Consider the following 12,908-nt stretch of genomic DNA (forward strand, 5'->3'; position numbering starts at 1 on the left):
CTACATGAAACTCATTTCAATTAATCAAGTCTTAACAAGTTTGATTGCTTAACATGTTGGAAACACTTAATCATGTAAATGTCAATTTCATTTAATATATATAAACATGAAAAAGTTCGGGTCACTACAGCCGCTGCCGGGGAGCGAATTTTCTGTTTGTTAAGGTAACCGTTGATTCTGTCAAGATATCTGAGATTCTTAATCCATAAGAATGAATACAATAACATTTGGTTACATCGCGAGGTACTTGACCTCTATATGATACATTTTACAAATATTGCATTCGTTTTAAAAGACAAACTTTCATTACATCGAATGTTGAAGGCATGCATACCATTTCATAATATATCCAACTATAATTGACTTAATAATAATCTTGATGAACTCAACGACTCGAATGCAATGTCTTTTGAAATATGCCATGACTGACTCCAAGTAATATCGTTAAAATGAGCTAATGCACAGCGGAATATTTCTTTAATACCTGAGAATAAACATGCTTTAAAGTGTCAACCAAAAGGTTGGTGAGTTTATTAGTGTTGAGTCCCCAAAATAATTAAGGATTTAATTATGACAAAACAATATTTATTTGCACTAAAAGTGTTATGTGCAGCCAGCACAAGTTTGTTTATGTATAGTCAGCTAATATAGCTGTGTCGAGTGTTTAGTATGCTGCCTAGTCTATCAGCACAAGGTAGAAATGTATTCTTCGAATCTGCACAGGATGTGCACCCAGCAAATAAAGAATATCAAGTGACTCAGCATATGAAGGACCAGTAAGTCTGGATATCAGCATACAACACAAGACAGCCATGCTCCATTACCAGCATGGTAGTTTCCCAGAGTGGTCTACATCAACGCACTATTCAACAGAATTCGAAGACAAAGTTGAACAGAAAAGGACAGGAGTCGGCGGCTGACAAGTGACCTTACAAGACCACGTGGGAATGCAGAAGTGGAACGCATGTGCAGACATGTGTTATACTTTATTCATACCTAGGGAACACAACATTCCATTTGTTTAAATCAAATGGTAGTGCCAAACCGAATTGGTGTGTTCCTGCAAATAGCTACCTAAGAGGAAAGAAGGAGAGCACGCCTTCTGACACAATTGTCCCCACAAGTACAAGGCATCCAATGTACTAGTGGACAATAGATTAATTACACGGTTAATAGAACTACTATATATATTGTTGTATCCACTATTGTAAAAACTAGTGGTGTGGGTTTATCTGTTAGAGTCCAAACCGTGTAATAGCTTTAGTTTATCTCTTAGCTATAATCTAGGTAATCTGTATCAACCAACTATCATTTCCGCCAAGGATAGTTGTGATTCTTTCTGATTTAATCAATAAAGAATAACCGTTGAAAATTACCTGTGACTCTATCTTATTTACTACAGAATACTAAACGTGTTTAACTGACTAGTTAATTAAGAAAAGAATTGTATTCACCCCCCTCTACAATACTCCTGTTGTTATTAAGGGACCAACAACTGGTATCAGAGCCTCAGTCTTGATAATTAATATCTTGGATCTGAATTCTCTTATGGCTTCGTATTCAAACTCAGCTTACCTTGAGAATGGCTCGTCTAACAGACCACTTAAGTTTGATGAAGATGAGTATGAAACCTGGAAGGCAAGGTTCATGCTCCATCTTGAGTCTGTGGATTCACTCATGCCTGGAATTGCCAAAGATGGCCCTTTCGTTCCCACTGAGATAGTTGGTAGTGCACCAGCAACAGCTGACACTCCTGCCATCCCTGGCAGAGAGGTTATTCTCACTCCCTCTAGATGGGATGATGAGGATAAACGTCGAGTTGGTCTTGACCCTAAAATCAGAACCCTGTTAGCCATAACTTTGCCTAACCCACTGTTCAAACTGATCAAGGGAAAAGAAAATGCTAAGCTTATGCTTGACTACCTAGATGTCACCTATGAGGGTATGGGAGAAGATAGGCAGAACAGGATGATTGCTCTTAAAAGAGAATATGAAATGTTCTTTGCCTATAAGAATGAAACCCTTAAGCAAACCTTCATCAGGTTTAACTCTTTGATAGCAGACCTGACCACTTTAAATGTGACCTACACTGAATTTGAACAAGTGAACAAATTCATTGATGCACTGCCATGTAAATGGAAACCTGTTACTGACCCATTAAGAACCACACAGACCCTAAAGAACTTTAACCTGTCTTCTCTCTACAGTTCTCTTTGGAATCATGAGAAGGCAGAAGCCAAGTTTGAACTTAACATGAAAGAAAACTTTAAGTCTGCCCCCACCACTTCAAAATCATCTAAAAATGATGATGCTGCTCTTATTGTTGCTGCTAAATGGAAGAAAGCTCAAAAAGCTTTACTGGTTCAAAAGTTACTGGCAGAACAAGAGTCAGCTGATAGTGTTGAGGAAAGTGGTACTGGGTCTGAAGAAAGCAGTACAGATGAAAGTGATGTAGAAGGGTTTGCTGAAGGTATGGCTCTGCTGGCTAGGCAGTTCAAAAGGTTCAATCGTAGTAGAACCAGCAAGTCATACAAAGGGAGCAAAAATCCAAATGCTAGGTACAACAGCAAGTCAGTCAAGGGTCCTAAATCTGAGTGCTTTAATTGTGGGAAGGTTGGACATTTTGCTGCTGAATGCATGTCCAGGAAACCTTCCACGTCACATGCTAACTCTTTCTCAAAAGCTGATAAGTACAAAAACAAGTACAAAGCTATGAAAGCTCAGATGAAGGAAAGTGTAAAGACTGACAAAAAGGGTAAACAGCCAGAAAAGGTTCTAGTTGCTGAACATCATGACTGGGATGAAGCCAGCACGTCCTCATCTTCTGATAGTGATACTGATGATGATGGTGCTGGTTATGCTACTGGTAAAAAGCTGTGTTTGATGGCCAAAGAGGTCGAGGAGTCTGATGAGGATGATGGTGGTAGTACGTTTTTGGCTGATATGAGGGAAGCTGATCAAAACAGAGATTCTCCTCAATGGAAAACTGAAATGATGTATAAGGTTGATAATTTTCGAACTTATACTGATGATGAAAAAGCTGAAATGTTTGACTACCTAAGAATTGATTTATGCAGAAGCTGCAAACGTGAAGAGAGTTTGAAATCTAATAACAAATCTTTAAATGAAAAACTCAAAGGCAAAAATGATGAAATTAAGATCTTAAAAGATACAATTTCCAAACTTGAAAAACAAAACTTTGCTTTAGAAACTCTTCACGTTGAGGCAGCTGAAGTCAAGACCCAGCTGGAAAATCTCAAAAGAGTTGTTGCTTCATGGTGCACATCTGCTCAACGCACAGCTAAATGTGTTAACGAGCAGGTGCCTGCCCAAGTTCAAGCCTTCTTTGCTGGTGACTATGCTGCTGCTGCTGCTATTGCAGAAGTTACTTTCATGGACCCGATTCTTGAAACTGATCCTGAAGCTGTCTTGCCAAATACTTTTGCCAAGATAGTTGAAGGTAAAAAGGTTGTGACAAACAAATTTGTTAGACCTACTGTGTCCCCACCACCTGCCATGAAGGAAATTTTGGAGGATGAAGTTAGAGCAAGAGAAGCCAGTAACTCAATTGATGAGACTACTGACCCCTCAAGCATCTACTACATGACTCCGAAAGAAAGACGTATTAAAAGGGAAATCACTGAAAAAAATTTGAGAAAAGTTAAACCAACTGATTCCCCTTCGTGTTCGAGTTCTACCAGTGCTAAGCCAGCTGATGACCAATCTACTGGTCACCCAGTAGCTGCAGACAAGCCAGTGAAACGAAATACTGGCAAATCTAAGGCAGCAGTTAAGATACCTACTGGTTCATCAGCATCAGAAGAAAAGCCAACAACTTCCCACGCTAACTTGTCAAATGATAAAGGAAAGACAGTTCGCCATGGTCATGGTACTGGTTCCAAAAGGAAAGCTGCCCATAAGGGAAAAGCAAAAATTGACTCGACTGATGAGCTGTCTATCACTGAGATAATGACAGCCAAGCTTGACCAGCTAATTGAGGCAGTAACCAAAAGTCGACCCGATCCTACTGCCCCTATTAGATCTGTGCATGACCAGCCACAAAAGCCAAAAGTGAGAAAATGCTACAAATGTGGCAGCAAAGCTCACTTGGTTAACCAGTGTACTCAAACCCAAACCCCATCTGCTGCTTCTTCTAGCAAGCCAGTAGAAAAGAAGAAGTCATCAAAGGTGACTCCTTCAGAACCCATCCTTGGATGGGTTCCCAAAAAGAACTAATCTCTAAGTTATTGTGCAGGGCATTCAAAACAAGCAAATCTGGAATCTCGACAGTGGTTGTTCGAGACATATGACCGGAAGTAAGTCCCTGCTGATGGACTATCAGGAAAAGGATGGTCCAGTTGTTTCATATGGAGATAATTCGTTGGGTTACACAAAGGGTTTTGGTACTTTGACAAATGGGAATGTCACGTTCTCAAATGTTGCATATGTAGTTGGGCTTAAACATAACTTACTCAGCATAAGCCAACTGACAAGCAAGAATAAGATAGTCCAATTCAGAAAGAAAATTGGTACTATTTTTGATAAGACAGGGAAGCCACTGCTGACTGCAAAACGTCATGAAAACATGTATCAAATTGACATGAACACAGCAGTCACAACAACTGATACTTGTTTCTATTCGAAGGCAGCAGACAACCTGAAGTGGTTATGGCACAAGAGACTCTCACATCTCAACTTCAAAGATATTCACAAATTATCCAGTAGAAGTTTGGTGTCTGGGCTACCCACAATGTCTTATGTGAAGGACAGATTGTGTCCTGGTTGTGAAAAGGGGAAACATCACCATGCCTCGTTCAAATCAAAGCAAATCTCATCTGTTGAGAAACCATTTCACGTACTTCATATGGATCTATTTGGTCCAGTGAATGTGGCCAGCTGTAGTGGGAAGAAGTATACACTGGTTATTGTTGATGAATATTCGAGATACACTTGGGTGTTCTTTTTGAGGCAAAAGAGTGAAGCTGCTGATGAAATCATCAATTTTATCAAAAGAATGGAGCTTTTGAATGGGCAACTGGTGAAGCAACTAAGAAGTGATCATGGTACAAAATTCAGAAATGCTACATTGGAAGAATTTTGTGCTGACAAAGGTATTTCCCAAAATTTCTCTGCTGTGAGAACACCTCAGCAAAATGGTGTTGCAGAAAGAAGAAACAGAACTCTCATTGAAGCAGCAAGATCTATGTTGGCTGAGTCTGGGTTGAAGAATTCCTACTGGGCAGAAGCTGTGAATACTGCCTGTTTTACCCAAAATAGATCTCTTATTGTGAAAAGACATCAGAAAACTGCTTATGAAGTTCTCAAAGGAAGAAGACCCTCAATTTCATTTCTCCATGTATTTGGCACTCCCTGTTACATTCTAAATAATAGGGATCAGCTGGGCAAATTCGATGCTAAAGCTGATGAAGGTATATTCCTTGGATATTCCAACATGTCAAAGGCATATAGGGTCTACAACAAAAGAAGGGGTTGTTTTGAAGAATCCATTAATGTTACATTCGATGAAACTGCCTCTGCTTCATCTACTAATCGTGAAGATGAAGTGTTACTGTTTGAAGAGCCTACTCAGCAAGCTCTTGATGATGAAGAGCCAGCAGCACAACCCTCACCAATCCATGCTGCTGGGTTCTCTGATGATGAAATGGAACATTCTGTTCCATCTGTGTCTAAACCAAGTGGACCTACTGGCTCTACTGAAGTGCTGCAACTTGAGCCTAGGTCTGCTGGTTCTGAGAGATCACAAGCTGGTACTGATTCTACTGATATTGATCAGCAACCTTCTGTTGCTGCTCACTCATCTGAACCAGCTGATGTTCAAGATGCTGTTTGTTCTACAACCAGCTCACCTGTTCATAACACCAAATGGACAAGGGAGCATCCGATTGAGCAGATTATTGGTAATCTTACGAGTGGTGTTAAAACACGGAGGCATGCAACCAGCAACTTTTGTATGCATGTTAATTTTGTGTCTACCATTGAGCCCACGTGTCCTAAGGAAGCACTTCAAGATCCTAGCTGGTTGGTTCAATGCAAGAAGAAATTACTCAGTTTGATAGGAACAAAGTGTGGACATTGGTACCTGAACCTGAGGATAAGACAAAGAAGATCATTGGTACTAAGTGGGTGTTTAAAAACAAGATGGATGAAGATGGTGTCGTTATCAGAAACAAAGCAAGATTGGTTGCTCAAGGGTTTAGACAGGAAGAAGGATTGGATTATGGGGAAACTTATGCACCAGTGGCTAGGATGGAAGCTATCAGATTGTTCTTAGCATATGCTGCTAGGATGAACTTTAGGGTATTTCAGATGGATGTTAAATCTGCATTTCTGAATGGGAAGCTGTAAGAAGAAGTTTATGTCAAACAGCCTCCTGGTTTTGTAAGCAGTAAATATCCAGACCATGTCTACAAGTTAGACAAAGCTCTTTATGGCCTTAAACAGGCTCCAAGAGCATGGTATGAGACACTTCATGTGTATCTCACTGGTATAGGTTTTAAAGTTGGAACAATTGATACCACTTTATTCTCAAAAGAGATAGATGGTGATCTCTTGTTGGTACAGATATATGTGGATGATATTATTTATGGTTCTAAAAATGAAAAACATTGTCAAGATTTTTCAAAACGTATGTCAACGGCATATGAAATGAGTTTACAAAGAGATCTGCAATACTTTTTAGGATTGCAGATCAAACAACTTGATGATGGAATATTCATAAGTCAAGATAAATATATCAAAGATATGTTAAAGAAATTTGGTCTGACCTGTTTAAAAGACATAAGGACTCCAATGGCAGCATCCATTAAAATAGATGCTGATCCAAATGGTGAACCAGTCAATATCACTGAATATAGAGGTATGATTGGATCCCTACTTTATCTCACAGCCAGCAGACCAGATATTATGTTCGCCACATGTCTCTATGCCAGATATCAAGCTGATCCTAAAGAGTCACACTTGCTGGCAGTAAAAAGAATATTCAGATACCTAAAAGGTACTGCTAAACGTGGTCTTTGGTATCCCAAAGACCAGGATTTTGAACTAATTGGGTATTCAGATGCTGACTTTGTAGGGTGTAAAATAGACAGGAAAAGTACTACTGGTGGGTGCCAGTTACTGGGTAGTAGGCTAGTCAGCTGGACAAGCAAAAAGAAAAATACTGTGTCCACATCTACTGTTGATCCAGAATATGTCTCTGCTGGTAGTTGTACTGCTCAAGTACTGTGGATGCAAAGCCAACTAAAGGACTATGGTGTTCATGTTACAAAAACTCCAATCTACTGTGACAACACCAGTGCAATTGCTATCACCAACAATCCTGTGATGCACTCAAGGACTAAGCACATCGATGTTCGGTATCATTTCATAAGGGATCATGTTCAAAAGGGTGATGTTGAGTTACATTTTATTTCTACAGACCAGCAATTAGCAGACCTATTTACAAATCCATTAGATGAGAAACGTTTTAACTATATCATCTCTGAGCTGGGTATGCTTGAGCTTTAAATAAAAGACAACTTTTGTTGGTGTGCTGGCTCTACAACGTGTAGGGCAAACCGGTAAGTCACATTTATTTACTTACTGCCTACATGTCAAACAACCAGCACAGCAAGGTCTTTTATATTTTGGTTACTTAAATGTTTTCAATAAAATAATAAATAGCTCTCCAAATTTAATGATTCCTTAAAACTGGAAACTCATTTACTTCCAATGATTTAAATTAAATTCATGACATATTAAATGTAACAAAAGTATTTTGTATTTAATACAAAAAATTATTTTTGAGGTTTTAAATCAATTTGTTTGAAATGAAATCTGATGCATTTAATGCTGTATGGGAGTAATGAGTGTTTAAGCCGTATAAATGTCATGTCAACAGTCTGTCTCCCCTTGAAAACGTGCCAGTCTGTCACATCTGCCCACGCGCCTGCAGATGACAGTAATTTTCTCTCTCCTTGCACTTTTTCACCCAATCACAACGGATAAAAGTGTGTTTCATCTTACATAATAACCTTCGGTTATTCATTTTTCAAAACACACATTTTTTTTACTCTCAAAACTTTTTCAATCTTCAATCTTCAAATCTTCATCCTACACTCATCAATGGCAGAACAACAATAGCAATCACCACGTGCTGCAAGCCAGCAAGAGGAACAACAGCAACAACCACAACAGCAACCACAACCTGCCCCACAACCGGCACCGGCACCGGAGGAACCGGTGGTTCAAGAACACGTCGTTCAAGGACCACTGTTCAATCTCTACCCCAACCTGATTAGGGCTCCCAATGCACCTGATCACTCACTGATTCGCCTATCGAGAGGCAATGCTGCACATGCCCTCTCTATCCCTAAATCGAAGGTTAACAAAGGGTATGAGGCCCTCATTGATTACATCCGTCAATCACCTCTTGCAAGAGCCATCACCGGTGTACCTTCCCGATTCTATGCTGCCTGTTTGGCACGATTTTGGTATACTGCAACTGTTGCCACCACTCCCGGCAACGTTCCATGTATTCGTGGCATGGTGACTGAAACCCTAAATTGCTCTGTCACCGTCGAAGCTATTAGATGTGCTCTTCAATTGCCCGGTGGACCATTTGTTGCTTCACCTACTAGTGACGAATTAAGAAGGGAGGTGTTGGAGACCATTGGGTTTGCTGGACCAGTGGCACATACACCGTTGAGAAAGCATATGCCACCTCTGTGGTACTACTTCTTTGGGTTGATGACTCAGTGCATGAGTCAAAAGTCAGGAAGCTTTGACCAATGCTCAGATTTTGAGCTCAAGCTTGGTCATGGGTTGTTGTTCAACAGGAACATCGATTACGCCCTTGAAATTTATTTGAGGCTAAGGGAAATGGTGACTGCTAGAGTAAGAACCAACTTAATTCCATTTCCACGATTCTTAAGATTGGTATTTGAAAGTGAACTGGGTGAAGCTTATCAGCAAATTGCTGATCAATCATTTGAGGTCCCAGTAAAACAAGGGGGTATGCCAAAGGATGTACCTGCTGCTCCATATGCTGAGTTGACACCAGCAATGAACGAGTATCTTGCTGCTCGTCTTGGAGCCACCCAATCGACTGCCTCTGGTTCTGCACCAGCTGAGGGGGAGGGTCCTCAGCGAAAGCCAGCAACGCGAAGGAAGCAGCCAGCTACCTCAACTAGTACAGCCACCGTCTCATATACTGGTAAAGCAGTAGTTGTATTAGAATCTAGTGCTCTCTGATCATAAAGAACAGCCCTAGTCTTATATACTGACTACCCAATTCTAGTGTTGGAATCTGTTGCTCATCTATTTCTTGGTAACAGGCAAACCTAAGCGTGCTAAAGCTGGCTCCAAGCGAACCACATGGGAGATTGCACCAGTCTCAGCTGCTGCTCCTGCAAAGGATGTAGCTATGGAACCTGGTGCGTTTCTAGACCAAATAGCAGAACAATCTAACTTAATTGAAAATTTTTTAACTGCTGATTTGAAAAATGTTGAGGGAGTTAACGGTATAACCCTGGCTCCCAAGCTGACTGGTTTTAAAACTGGTGTCAAGAAGAGTAGCAACCCATACTCGTCTAACCAGGCACTTCCACATTTTTCTGAAATGAACTTAATGCAATACTTCCTGCTGACAGTACAACCAGCAGAGAACATAACTGACCCCCAAAGCAGGCTTGAGCTGGGTCTTCATCGTGTTGAACCAGCTCAGGTGACTGCACAGCCAGTATGTTACTCGGATACTGATAAGAGTCACACTCCTACATCATTACCAGCCAGATCTCTTACACTATCTGGGTCAACATGTGTTGCCAATGAGTCAGCAGAGTCACCGCTGTACTTACAGACACCTTCTTCTGTCTCATTCGAAGGGCTGACCAAATCACAAGTCTGTCCCCAGAGACCAAAAACAGATGCAATTGTTGAGTCAAATTTATTTGGTTCTACAGTTGCTAACATAACTTGTTCTATTGTTTCAGTTCTTAGCAGGGTAGATGAACAGGCAGAGGGGGAGCAAAATAAAGATGTTGTTATTACTGGTGATATTGCTGCCTCTGCTACTGGTGTTGGTGCCACTGATTCTGTTACTGGTGGTGCTGATGCTGGTACTGTTGATTCTGCTGCTGCTGGTGTGGAAGATGTTATCATGGAAGAACCTCCTGTTCTTGAGAAGGTTATTGACAATATTGTCAAGGATGTTCTTCTTGATGAACCTGTCACCCAGCCAAGAGTGGACTCTGCATTAATGTCTGATGAGCCTGCTGATTCTTCTGATTCTTCTACTATGGAACGTCAAGTTCTTACAGAATCTGCAGTTCGTCATCCTATTGGTCCAATTTTGATTGCTACTGAACCAACTGCTGAGATGGAGTTTGAAACCATTCAGCCGAATGCAGCTAATGTTATTGTCATTCCTGGTTCTGACTCTGGTATTGCTACAGCTGATGCTAGTGCTAGTGATACGTTTCCATCTGATTCTGCTATGGATACTGGTACTAGTGCTACTTTTCCTTCTGATACTGGTGCACATGTTGCTGATGTTAAGGATGCTGGTACCTCTGCTGACACAACTACTGATTCGACTAAGGCTTCTGTTACTGAGGAAACAAAGCCATATGTTGTGCAGGTACCAGATCCAGATGAAGTTGTTCCTAACTTCATTTTCAAGGGAGCTTCAATCTCTCCCAAGATTGCTATGCTGGTCGATCAGCTGACCATTGATCCCGAATCTGCAATAGTCTCAGCCAGCAGATTACCTCGTGAAGAGATGGTTGAGCTATTATCTCAGCTTAACAGACCAGCTAGAGAAGAAATTTATGAGAGGATAGCCCTGCTGGAGCAAATCAATGAACAGCCTTACTATCATGTTTTTGGTATGGCTCCAGCTGCTTCGCCATTTCCTGGTACATGGAGGCCTCTCAAGTTTGTCATCGATCCTACTACTGGTAAGTGTGTTATGCAAAATGTCCCTGATTCGCCAGTACCTTCTTCTTCCTCAGCTTCTTCCTCCCCATCTTCTTCTGATGAGGATGCTGATGAAGGTACTGGTAAGGGCGAACCAGTCATTCATGATAACGTGACTGGTTCCAAAGACAAACCAGTGGATCTTACTGATGACAATGCTGATAATAATGCTGACAAGGATATCAGTGGTTCTAAGCCTTCGGGCGAAGGTAAAAACGATGGTGATCATGGTGATGAGTCAGCTCCTGACCTTCCATCTCCACCACCCCACGGTGATACGCCTCTGTTAGCTTGTGCTGACCAACCTTCAACCTCTGCATACTTAAAGTTCAATGCAGATGAGGTTGCTGATATTTCCACCTTTACTGTCTATAAGACACTGCAAGGGATCACACCAAATTTGGAGGAAACTATTCGCATAGCTATTGTTGATAGTGTCTCTGCTGCTGTCAGATCTGCTGGAGAGGCTGTTACAACTCCTATTGATCTTAAACTCTAGCAGGTGTGTGCTTTTGCTGATGTGGCAGTCGAAGCAATCACAAAGCACCACGAAGATGAAGAGGATCTTGAAAGGCGAATTATCTCTCACAATGAGTACTGCGAAAATATCACCCGACTCCAAGCTGATTTGGATGCTGCTAACCGCATAAATACTTTCTTAAATGAGGAGAACAGGGTGTTACACGAGAGATTGGAATCGCAGGAAGCTCAAATGGCTAACATGATTCCTGCTGCTGCCTATGTTCAGATGGTTGAAAACATGCAACGAATGGCTGCTTTGCAAGGTGATGTTCGGGCCATCGTTGAATAAATGGCTATGGGTGTAGCCAGGAATGAAGTTAGATCCTCCAATCTTCTGCTAAGACAATTTGGTGTGGATCCTGGTGCCCATCTTACTCCAGAGGTTGCTGAGTGGAACAATTTTACCTTCTCTGCTCCTCAGTCAGACAGTGATCTTGATGCTACTGTCTCCCCTTCTATTCACCCTACTGCCCGTGCTGATGACAAAAAGGGGGAGAAAAAGTCCAAAAAGATATCTAAAAAGAGAAAACAGTCTGAGGGGGAGCATGAACATGAAAAGGCTCCTAAACAACCCAGGAGAGATGGAGATGGTGATGGTGATGGTCAAGACACTGGCCCTAAGCCCAGCAACGCTCATACTGAAGCTGGTGGTGCACAGGCAACTGGTGGTACTCAACCCAGTGTGTCTGCCACACCAGTGGATGATATTGGTTCTGGAAGTAATCCCAGTGATGTTTCTGATATGGCTGTAGCTGAAGATTTTGTGCTGTCTCAATCTATTGAACGTAAAATGAAGAGGAAGATAGAGAGACATCAAAAGCGACAGCAGGAACTAGATGATGCCTTCAATGCCAAGTTTGAGGCCTTTGCTGAACTTAAACGTCGTAAGATTATGCACAGAAGATGGCTGAGTCCAAAAGCAATGGAAATCGACGATGACCTGACTGCCTTTGATAAACACAGAAAAGAGGCAAGAAAAAGAAATGCCAAGTTCATGGTCAAATACGACAAACAGAGGGCAAAGCTGTATGCACAGAGAGCAGAAAGAATCAGGAACATGACTCCTGCTGAGATGAAGGATTACCTTGATTCTACTGAGTCAACTGGTGGAGTTAGAGCTGATATTTTCATGAAATGGGTTGATGCTATGTTAGGAGCCAGCTCTACTCCTCAACCAGCATCTGCTGCTCAGCCAGCTACACAACAAACACAGCCAACAGAAACAGTCATCCTTGATGATGATGATGTTATTAGTCAGGGGGAGCATCTTGCTATTGTTCCCTACCTGCCTCCTATTCAACCTGTATCGACACAAGAACCATCAGCTGAACCCAGGCCTATTGACAAACACAGGGTGAAATCTGCTCCTAGGGACAATCAGCCCCTGAGGAAAGGACCCCTATTCGAGG

At 41.5% G+C, this 12,908-nt stretch overlaps 1 pseudogene; it reads left to right on the forward strand.

Annotated features, from left to right (window-relative positions):
- The window catches only part of LOC139860221 (protein ALP1-like), a 100,787-nt pseudogene that overhangs the window by 4,398 nt on the left and 83,481 nt on the right, over positions 1-12,908 (forward strand).

Source organism: Rutidosis leptorrhynchoides, chromosome 7, assembly GCF_046630445.1.
Source record: "Rutidosis leptorrhynchoides isolate AG116_Rl617_1_P2 chromosome 7, CSIRO_AGI_Rlap_v1, whole genome shotgun sequence".
Lineage (NCBI taxonomy): Eukaryota > Viridiplantae > Streptophyta > Magnoliopsida > Asterales > Asteraceae > Rutidosis > Rutidosis leptorrhynchoides.